The sequence below is a fragment of the Herpailurus yagouaroundi genome, unplaced genomic scaffold (genome assembly GCF_014898765.1).
Source record: "Herpailurus yagouaroundi ecotype Mexico unplaced genomic scaffold, PumYag 29, whole genome shotgun sequence".
NCBI classification, from domain to species: Eukaryota; Metazoa; Chordata; class Mammalia; order Carnivora; family Felidae; genus Herpailurus; species Herpailurus yagouaroundi.
The window spans coordinates 53,992,015-54,003,294 of NW_024412377.1; the positions used below are offsets into that span (position 1 = coordinate 53,992,015).

General features: G+C 35.2%; 1 long non-coding RNA gene across 1 annotated transcript in view; it reads right to left on the reverse strand.

The window, feature by feature from the left end:
- The window catches only part of LOC121010421 (uncharacterized), a 212,731-nt gene that overhangs the window by 94,945 nt on the left and 106,506 nt on the right, over positions 1-11,280 (reverse strand). Inside the window, exons 2-3 of the long non-coding RNA XR_005781154.1 lie at positions 4,465-4,599; positions 2,697-2,841 (exon numbers count right to left, since the gene is read on the reverse strand). This is a non-coding gene — a long non-coding RNA (uncharacterized LOC121010421). The remainder of the gene's footprint in view (positions 1-2,696; positions 2,842-4,464; positions 4,600-11,280) is intronic.

The following is an 11,280-nucleotide window of genomic DNA, read 5'->3' on the forward strand; positions in this document are numbered from 1 at the left end:
AAAATAGAAATCAAGGTCATAATAACAGTAATGTTTAAGGACTTATTATGTACTAGATGTTAAATAAGGTACTCTCTGAATGTCATCTCTAGAATTCTGAAAAAAAAAATCTCACAGATGGAATAACTGAGACAATGAATTTACTTGCCTCTTTCAAGAGTTCACCTTAATCCAGACCTTATTCCAGTGCCTGAGTGTTTTTCATAACACTGTATCTCAAAGACCAAAGGTTTTTGGTGAAGAGGAAAGTAATGAGGGTTAGAAAAAAGGAACTAAAGCAACTTTCAGAGCAGAGTCACACAACTCCCTATCTTAAGCTCCAGGCCCCAGCCCACCAAGAAGACTTGAACTGTTTCTCACAGCCTTACTTGGTAGCCCTGCATCAGGATCACCTCCGGAGATCATTTACAATTCAGATTCCTGGGCCCTACTCCAGCTCTAATGAACCCATATCTCTAAGATAGGGACAAGCAAAGTGCATTTTGAACTGTGCTCCCACAGCGAATTTTAACTAGTTCTCCAGGTGAACCATTGGATATGATGATTCAGAAAAGGAAAAAGGCAGAGTCTAAAAATCTCTATCAGAAATTCAAAGATAAAAAAGACATTCCAAAGTAACAACCCAGGAAGGAGCTTTTGCTTGTCAGCCTCATACATTTTTTATTTTTTTTAGGAGAACAGTTATTATCAACAAACTTCTGAAGGAAACCCGGTCCATTTATTTTACTTGTTTTGACATCTGCAGATAATGACAAGCTAAAGGGAAAAACAGGTTTAAGGATTGTAGCAATTAGTTAATTTGTCACTAATTATTAAAAAATAATATATGCAGCTCTGTGGTTCTCCAGAGGGGAGAGTTACAAATTACTACAGTGGTTGTCATTGCCGCTGCCACTGCTGATGCTATTGTTGTTTTTAAAGAACTGCAGGCTCCATATGTTTGTGAATATTAATATTGTCTGAGGTTTGTCAGGTTTCCATGGCCACCTCGGTTCCCTTCTGCCCGCAGGATGTGACGCACTGGGAGTCAGAATTATGAAGGAGCCCACTTATATAAATACAACCTGGGAAGCAGTTCAATCTGGAAACAGCCTCTTCCCTTCCCACAATTCCCCACCTTGTTCGTTTTGATACATTGACCGAAACGCACCTGCTTCCAGCCCACTAGTCCTTCACACTTGTTTTCTCTCCAGCTCAGTTATCCTCTCCAACTCCCCTCAATTCCTCTAGTTACTCTTCTGCCAACACATTCCTTAGACACACGTTCTCACTCAAACCTTTTAGCAACACTTCCTCTAAGTTCTTTTCTAAACCAAAACCTAGCTTTCCCCTGATCATGATAGTACAGTACAGAGATCCTGGTGATATCATCTTTTTTCTCCCCGCTAACCCACTCCTAGTCCCATCATCCCAATGTCTTGGAACTAAAAGTAGGTCACAAACATTCTCAATATTTCTGCTTTCTCTATTGTTTCATTATTTCCTCTCAAGGACTCCTCCCTACTCTTAACTTCCCCTGTCTAGTCAGGCCGTCCTCCTGATCTCACCTTTATCTTCTTATCTCTGGGGGGCACCCCCCAGCTTTCCTGGTTGGCCCTGTCTTCTCTTATCCCCCTGAGAGATTACACATGAACTAGACCCCAGCCACAGTTACTTTATCTCCTGTACTCCAAAACCATTGCTTCAGTTCCATCTTTTGTTGATTTAAACTCCACTTACAGGCCCAGATCCAATGCTTCTGGCATTGTGATAATTTTCCTACAAATTGATTTGACATTCTCTCTGCATCGCCAAAGCATGGGAGCAGTAGGATGCAGTGCTTAGGAATGTGGTTTCTGGATGAAACTACATAGGTAAAGGCCTGGCTTCACCATGCACTGTTTCTGTGATTCAGAGCAAGATATTTAACCATTCTAGGCCTTAGTTTCCTCATCCGTAAAATGATGGAAATAATATCGTCTATTTCATAGGATTGTTATGAAGATTGAAAAAGATAACTCTTGGGTATAATTTAGACTGGTTGAAGGTAAGAGAAAACCCAACTCAGCCTGGCATAAAAAGCAAAAGGTTTTTTATTGGCTCACTTATCTCAAAGTCCAGAAGAAATATAGGCTTCAGGCTTGATTTGATTCAGTGGTTTAACCACAGAATCAAGGATCTAATTTCTTTCTCTCTCCCTCTGCTCTTCATTCTAAGGTGTCAGATTCAGCCTAAGCCTTGTTCTTCCCCAAAGTTATGAGAGGCTATCATTAGGTTATGATAATGATAACCTTTGGATAACCTTTAGATAATGATAACATTTGGAGGACTTCTTCATCCAAAACAAAGGAGTAAACAAAATGATCACTTCAAATAGCTCTCCCATAAGAGTGAAGAACTTTTTCAGATATCTTCAAAAAACCTCTCCTGTCCCATTGTCCAGATATGAATAGCAAGCCCATTCTTTAACATTGCCCAGAGGAGAGGAATTCCTAAATTGGTTCAGATGAACAAATATGCCCAAACAGATCAATCACTATAGCAAACCTATCTTTCTACTCACAAACTGCGCAGTAAGTAAGAGCATAGGGGAGGAGAGGAGAATGGATGCTGGCGAGATGACCTAACACCCACTATGGGGAGTCAAGTCCTTAGCTAACACTGGGCAATTAGTAACACCATACTGATATTAGCACTTATTATTATGCCATGTTTACCTTTTGATCATTACTTCTCATTCTTCTTTATATCGTCATTTATTGTTTACACGATTGCTCCTTTACACTCTCCCATCCTCAAGCTTGAAAATCCTTTGGGCAGTGTGTTTTATTGATTTTTTTCTACCACCCCCAAATTCTGTTCCTGGTAGGGTACATAAGAAAACCATAGCTTCAATAAATGCTGGCTGAATACATGAATAGACTATAAAAATGGTTCTACCCAGTGAAAAAGTCTCTCTCTGGCAGGAATTAGAGATTACACAATGCTCTTATGCCCTTCAGTACAGAACAATTTAATACATTTTAATAATGTTCTTTCTTATACAAAATAATATTACTAAACCACCATTGATTACACAGGCACGGTGTCTTTGGTATTTTCTAACTGACCAGTAAAAGCTTATTCTTTACCACAATTACATGCAATTTATCCTTTTTGAATTTTTCTCTCACAGTAACTTTTGAAATAGATGATTCCATTTGACCAGAGTAGATGCAGTACAAAGAATACTAGGAGACATGATTTTTTTGGTTCGTGTACCTGCATAGTAAAAGCTAAAAAAAATCTTTAGGTCAGTACATTTTAATTAAGACCCATAGTTCTAAAAACCATAAATCATCAGGAAAAACTCCAAAATTACATACTTTGAATTTATAATATATTTATGTAGGAAAATACTTCCCTGTTAAGATTAACCTTTAAATGTCCCATTTTCCATAAAATATACTTCAATTTTAAACCAACATAAAGAAATATATGCCTTATTCTGTCCTATTTTTAGTAAATAACATGACTTCCAAACAAGTTTATTGTAATGCTTTTGAAAAGCAGGAAATATTAGCAATTCTGTAATAATGCAACTAGCAAATGGGTAACTATAATTTTCAGAGAGGGCAATTGGCTTTGTATGTGAGATTTTTTTTTAATTCTTCACATTTCTTTTAAAGTCCACAGGATTCCAAAATTGTATTACCTGAAAATTACCTGACTTTTAAAAAATATATTATTATACTTGAAAATGTGTTTGAGAGGAGAAAAGTATGTAGGAGACTATAAAACATTCTGGCTATCTAAGAGCAAAATAAAAGAAAATGTGGATTCCTTGGCTTTTAACTGAAATGCTGTAGCCGTGCAGAACCTTTGCTTCTTGTCTGTAGAGACCATGCAGTGAATTTTAAGAGCTGAATCTGATGAAAGAGTAAAACAAGAAATGTTTAGAGAATATAAATTAGACCATCTGAACTTCATGAAAAGACAGTAATAAATTTTAAAATCATAATTATAGCACATGAGCACAATCCAGGTAACACTACCTATATAAAACTATATTGTACACTTTACATCTAATAATCCACATGCATGATCAGTCACATTTTTATTTCACATGCGTCTTAAAATTGCCACTTTCGCTTATCTCTAGCCACAAGCTTTTCACCGTCCAAAACAAAGGAAAGCCTCTGAAAATAATGAAACAACACGAAGGATAGTTAATGCAGTGGACAGTAGGATATCCCAATAGAATTTGATGCCTGATCCAACTCCATGAAGCAGATATTGTTACCTGAGGCCAAGATGTTAAATAATTTTTCTCTATGCTACTGAGTATTGGCAATCAGTCCCAAAGCCCCTGACTGCATTGTAATGTAAGGTCTAACCAATAAATCTCTTTCCCAGAGCAAAATCCAGCAGAGAACGTGGGCACCATTGATCTCACACAGCAGACTAAATAGCCAAAAGGCTGTGCAATGTAAGTTATTCTATTACCTCTGTTGGATCTGGGTGATGAGTCATTCGGGTGAAGCTTTTGATGTTTCCTCAGTAATCAGCCTGCGTGTGGAGCAGCCAAAGTTCATTCAAACCCTCCTTCCGACAGCCTCCACTCTGGCTTCCTTGGCAACCCTGAGTATAGAAACAGTTTAGGATGAAACCAATATAATGTAAAGAGCCGTAACTTCAGTAATTGTTTATAAAATGACCCTTTGGAGATGCTCACTATCACAATGAAGAGGAAAATTAAATGCTTTTTTGTCCATAAAATTTAAACAATTTGAATTAAAAAAAAAAAAGGAAAATTTCTCACTTGTTGGAGAATAAATTGATGCACTCTTGTTGGTTTTAAATTTTAAACATTCATACATTTTGAACCAGTAATTCCATTTCTATAAATGTATCTCTAGAAAAGTGTTCAAAGATACATACAGAAGATATTACAGTGTTGAATAAGGAAGTAGCTATATTTACTACAGTAAATTCATGCAATAGAATGCCATGATGCCTGTAGAAAGAATGAGGTAAATCTATACACATTGATATGGAAAATATCCCTATTGTATTACAAAGTAAGGAAAAGCATCTCGGATAACAATATCCTTAATATGATTCCTATTTGCACATTATGATTCTGGTCTGTGAAAAGACTATATACATATATTTTTTTCCTCATATGGATAGAAATGTCTGGAAGAACTCACAAAATACAGATAGTCTGTGAAATGTGGGAAGGATCAAAGGACCTTAAAATTCCCCTTTATCTTCTTGTCAAAACTTTTTACCATGAGAGGGGCAAGAAATTTTCTTCTCCATTATCTTGCTTGTTTGAGGGTAAAAATGGGTGCTATAAATGTTTACCATAAAGACCCTGTCAGACACCAGGAACCCGTGAATGTTGGTTCTCCCATTCAAACGTAAGCATGCAAGTACGTACATACACACACACCACCACCACCACCACCACTCCCTTCCAGCACCTTCTGAATTCTGAAACCATCTTACTTAGCCTAGGTTTTTCAAAAGAAAAAGTCAGGATCTTGTATTTTATTTTCCATTTCCAAAACAGTGGAACAAAAACTCTTCCCAAGTACTATCAGTGAAATATGGAAATGTTTCACCTTGCTCCCTATTTCAATCAATCTTAAAAGAAAGACGGGTGGGAACATTTAAATATACCAACACTGTTATTGAAAATCACAAGAATGATGAAACTTTGTGCATAATGATGTTGAAATAATATTCAGTGAATTGTGGGTTCTGACAGGCAGTGAGATTTATGATTCCTTTCCTCCATCCCAAATCACAGAAACTATAAAAAACTATCCTTCAGGTGAATGGTCTTTAAAATAGATGATCTCACACCCCAGTAGTAAAGAAATTTTGACCAGGCATCCTCCATATATCATTATCTATTTATAAATCATATGCATCACACCATTATACTAATATAAACACTAGCAAATTTAAAAAAAACAAAATTACAATGGATTAAATTTAAATACATAGAAAATCAAGCTCCTAGGATTATCTTTCCACATTCACCCAATGGGATATCATTCCAAAATATCAAATAATAACCATGATGGTGTCTCATTCACAATTATAAAATTTACATCCCTAAAATATCATAACTTGAGTTATTATGCCAATGAAAAGGTTTCAGGAAAACTCTTGTTCCTAAAATGCTTCCTTAGATGGCCAAAAGGTGTAGAATTAAATTGAGAAAATATATTATTCTTCTTTAAATTGGGGGAAAGATAATATTGAATGAGTGCCTTCTACATACCAAGCATTGCTAACAGCCCTAAAACATATTTAATGTTCCCAACAACTCTCTCTGGTAGGTCTTATCATTCCCATTTTATACAGATAGAACTGAGGATTAAAGTGGAGCAACTTCTTACTAGACAAGTAACTGAAGGCGAGGGAAATGAAAGCAAACATGAACTATTGGGGCTTCATCAAAATAAAAAGCTTCTGTGAAAGAAACAACAAAACTAAAAGGCAGCCAATGGAATAGGACAGGATATTTGCAAATGACATATCTGATAAAGGGTTAGTATCCAAAATCTATAAAGAACTTATCAAACTCAACACCCAAACAACAACCCAGTTAAGAAATGGGCAGAAGACGTGAAGAGACACTTTTCGAAAAAAGCATCAAGATGGCTAACAGACACGTGAAAAGATGCCCCACATCACTCATTATTAAATCAAAACCATGATGATATATCACTTCATACCTGTCAGAATGGCTAACATTAACAACTCAGGCAACAACAGATGTTGGCGAGGATGCAGAGAAAGAGGATCCCTTTTGCACTGCTGGTGGGAATGCAAACTGGTGCAGCCACTCTGGAAAACAGTATGGAGGTTCCTCAAAAAATTAAAAATAGAAGTACCCTATGACCCACCAATTGCACTACTAGGTATTTACCCAAGGGATACAGGTGTGCTGTTTTGAAGGGACATATGCACCCCAACGTTTATAGCAGCACCCTCAACAATAGCCAAAGTAAAGTATGGAAAGAGACCAAATGTCCATCGATAGATGAATGGATAAAGAAGATGTGGTATACAATGGAGTATTACTCGGCAATCAAAAAGAATGAAATCTTGCCATTTACAACTACATGGATGGAACTGGAGAGTATTATGCTATGCGAAATTAGTCAGTCAGAGAAAAGACAAATATCACGTGAGTTCACTCATATGAGGATTTTAAGATACAAAACAGTTGAACATAAGGGAAGGGAAACAAAAATAATATAAAAACAGGGAGGGGGACAAAACAGAAGAGACTCTTAAAAATAGAGAACAGAAGGTTTCAGGAGGGGTTGTGGGAGGGGGGATAGGCTAAATGGGAAAGGGGCATTAAGGAATCTACTCCTGAAATCATTGTTGCACTATATGCTAACTAACTTGGATGTACATTTAAAAATAATTAATTAATTACTTTTTTTAAAAAGGGGTGCTTGTGATGAGCACTGGGTGTTGTATGTAAGAGATGAATCACTGAATTCTACTTCTGAAACCAATAATGCAATGTATATTAACTAACTAAAATATAAATAGTAAATAATAATAATTAGTAATAATAAATATGAGATATAGTATCAGAATCTAGTTCAGCTGATTCCAAAGTCTAAACCCTTAATCAGTTCTTACTGCTTAGAAAAGGAAAACATCAGGAGTCAAAAATATATACATGTGAAATATATATATATTTATATATATATATAATTTATATATATGTATAAAATATATACAGAATGTGAAATCACGAATTATTATATAGTAAAAAAGATGAGAAGCAGTTTGAGAGTTGGGTATTCTCTTCCTATTGTCTCTGACCTCCAGCACTCTATTGCTACACAGAAAGTTTTTCCTGTAGCTGGAGATGAAATAGGACCCCATTGTATTTATCACCAGGCATGTTAAACTCTAACAACTTAGTAGGAAAGATTTTTGAGAATTTTTTTCACACATTTTAAGTTGTCTCTTTATATCCTTATATTACTTCCTTCAAATTGAAAACAAAACCCCACATACATTTTTTAAAAACTTAAATTGTGCATACAGTATCTGTGACAAATTCTTCTTCAAAGAATCTATTCTGTGGCAGTGGTTCTCAAAGGAAGAGAAATTTGGCTGCAGGGGACATTTGGCAAAGTGTGGGGACAGTTTTGGTTACCACAACTGGGAGTTGTGACTGGCATCTGGTGGGTAGGGATCAGGGGTTCTCATAAACATCCTAAAATCCAAAGAATTGTCCCCTATAACAAATATAATTATCTTTCCCAAAATGTTGATAGTGTCAGGTTTGAGGAACTTTGCTCTGAGGAAATAATCAGTGATATGTCATAGATGACTATCTAGATGTGTTCATCACAGCATTGTTTGTTTGTTACAATTTAATAATATGAGATCATTACTTGTTCATTGGAACACTATAAACATTAGAGATGATGTTGGAGAAGAATATTTAAAAATATAAAGAAATGTTCATGATATTTACATGTCCTAAAAGAATATGTTTAGTATGACTGCAGCATTGTATAAGTATACATGTAATTGTATGTAGGTATGGAAAATATTTTGAAAAAGTATCAGCCAAAATAATGGAATTTTTTCATAGGAACTCCCTGCTATTCTTTAGAAATAAAAAGTATACTTCATAACCAATGTCATTAAAAATATCTACACCATTATCATCCTGAGGTGGAACACAATTGAAATAAGTCATCACCTCAAAATTTATGTAAGTTCCCAAGTACATAAGATTTTGTACCCTTTCTCTTCAGAATGTGTCACTGGAAAAGTTTTATTTCCTGACATCAAGTTCTTTAATGATAGAAAAGATAAGCAGCAGGTGCTCTCACCATGTGCCTTTGTAATGGTAGCAGAGTTCACTGTATATTTTTGTTAAGAACCAAAATAGCACCTACTATTCTCATTCCTTCTCTTTAAAAACCTTCATTGTTATACTATGATTCAAAAGTAGAATTACTCTCTTCCACCCACACCAAAAACAGTATGATCACAACACTATGCAAACTCAATAAATGTTTGAAACATCATCAACACTCAAAATCACCATTTCAGAATGAGTAAGAGGCATCATGATTCTGTCCACTATGCAGCCTTATAACTTTCATATTGGAATTCAGAACTATTGATGTCCCTCCAGAGACACAGGCTTATCAACTGTCCATTATTTTAGTAATTATAGCCTCGTGTGAAGAAGGAAACAAAATGGCACAAGTTCTCAGAAATTCCACAATGTTTGTATCAGCCAGCAAAACTAATTAGAGAAAGTTTGCTCACTGGTATAACTGAACTTCTAATCTTTATTAAAGAGAAAGGGAGAGAAAGAGAAAACAAGAAGTAGAGACCACTTGGCCACATTACTTGATGACAATATAATACCAATATAATCCCATAAGAGATTGATCTCCCATTCAGAATTCTAAATAATTTATGTAAATACTTACCCCTCATGGAGGTGGGGCTTCACTCCCCACCAATGAATGTGAACTGTGCTTTGTGACTTGCTACCAAAGACTAGAAGTATGGAAGGAGGGAAAAAGTAATTTTACAGTGGAGATCCTGATAAATACTACCTCGACCAGATAACCAAGGTTAACATCATGAGTCATAAATTATGCTGATAGTATATTTTCTTGGTATGACAAAATAAGAATGGCATTTCACCTCTGTGATTTTCCTTCCACAACTATATGTTAGTCAAGGGAAAAAACTTCAAACAAATCCAAATTGAGAGACATTCTATAAAAAAAAAAACAACAACTTTGATCTCAAAATTATTAAGCTCATGAAAGAGGAAGAAAGAAAGAAACACGAAGAAATTGTCATAAATCAGGGGAAGCTAAAGAGACATGGTGGTATCCCAGATGGGATACTGGAACAGAAAAGGAATAGTATGGAAAAACTACTGAAATTTGAATAAAGTATAGAGATTAGTTAGTAATGTACTGGTGTTCATTCCTTAGTGGTGACAAATATACCATGGAATATAAGATATAAATAATAGGAAAAAACAGTGAGAGGTATATGGAAACCCTATAATATCTTTGTATCTTTTCTGTAAATCTAAAACCACCCTAAAATTAAAAGCTTATTTAAACAAAAAATAAGTTTAAAAGTACAGAAAAAATTTGTCCTGTTAGAATTTTTTAATCCTGGGTAAAAATTATCACTAAAACTGAAATAAGGGGGTACCTGGCTGGCTCATTCAGTAGAATATGTGACCCTTGATCTTAAGGTTTGAATTCAAGCCCCCCATTGGTGTAGAGCTGAATTAAAAAAAAATAAAAACTGAAATTAAAAAGATAAAGAACAATATAAGCAATTTTATGCCAAAAAATTTAACAACTGAGAAGAAAAGAATAAAGCTCCTGAAAATGACACCTTCCCATGACTGAAACAAGATGAAACAGAAAATATGAATACCCCTATTTAAATAAATGAATTATTTAAGATCATTCCCAAACTATAGACCCAGATAACTTCACTGATACAGTTTGTCACACATTTAAGGAAAAAATGACATAAATCTCACACTCTACCATAAAATTAAAAAGGTAAAAGCACTTCTCAAGTTGTTGTATGAAGCCAACATAATATTCATAGCAAAACTGGACAAAGATATGACAAAAAAAAGAAAAACATCCCTCACAAACATATATACAAATATAACCTTTTTTAAATGTCAAATTGCTTTCAGCAATACATAAAAACAATACATCATTAGTAAACAAGGTTATCAGGGTATGCAAGGTTGGTTTAACATTTGAAAATCTACATATATAATTTACCATATTCACACTAAAAATCAAAGTTCATATGATAATAGACGAAGAATAAGCATTTGAACAATAGAACACCGAAGCATGATTAAAACCCTCAGTCAGCTAAGAACAGAAAAGATCTTCCTTCATCTGATATAGGGAATCTGTAAAAAAAAAAAAAAACCAACCAAACAAACAAAAAAAAAAACCCAGTACTGCCATACGTAACTGTAAAATATTGAGTACTTTCTCACTAAATAAAGAATAAGAATCCACATAAGAGTGAAAACATATGGTATCTGTCTTTCTCTGTATGGCTTATTTCACTTCCCATCACTAACAGAAACCCATGGGGGAGGGGAAGGGAAAAAAAAAAAAAGAGGTTAGAGTGGGAGAGAGCCAAAGCATAAGAGACTCTTAAAAACTGAGAACAGGGGCGCCTGGGTGGAGCAGTCGGTTAAGAGTCCGACTTCAGCCAGGTCACGATCTCGCGGTCCGT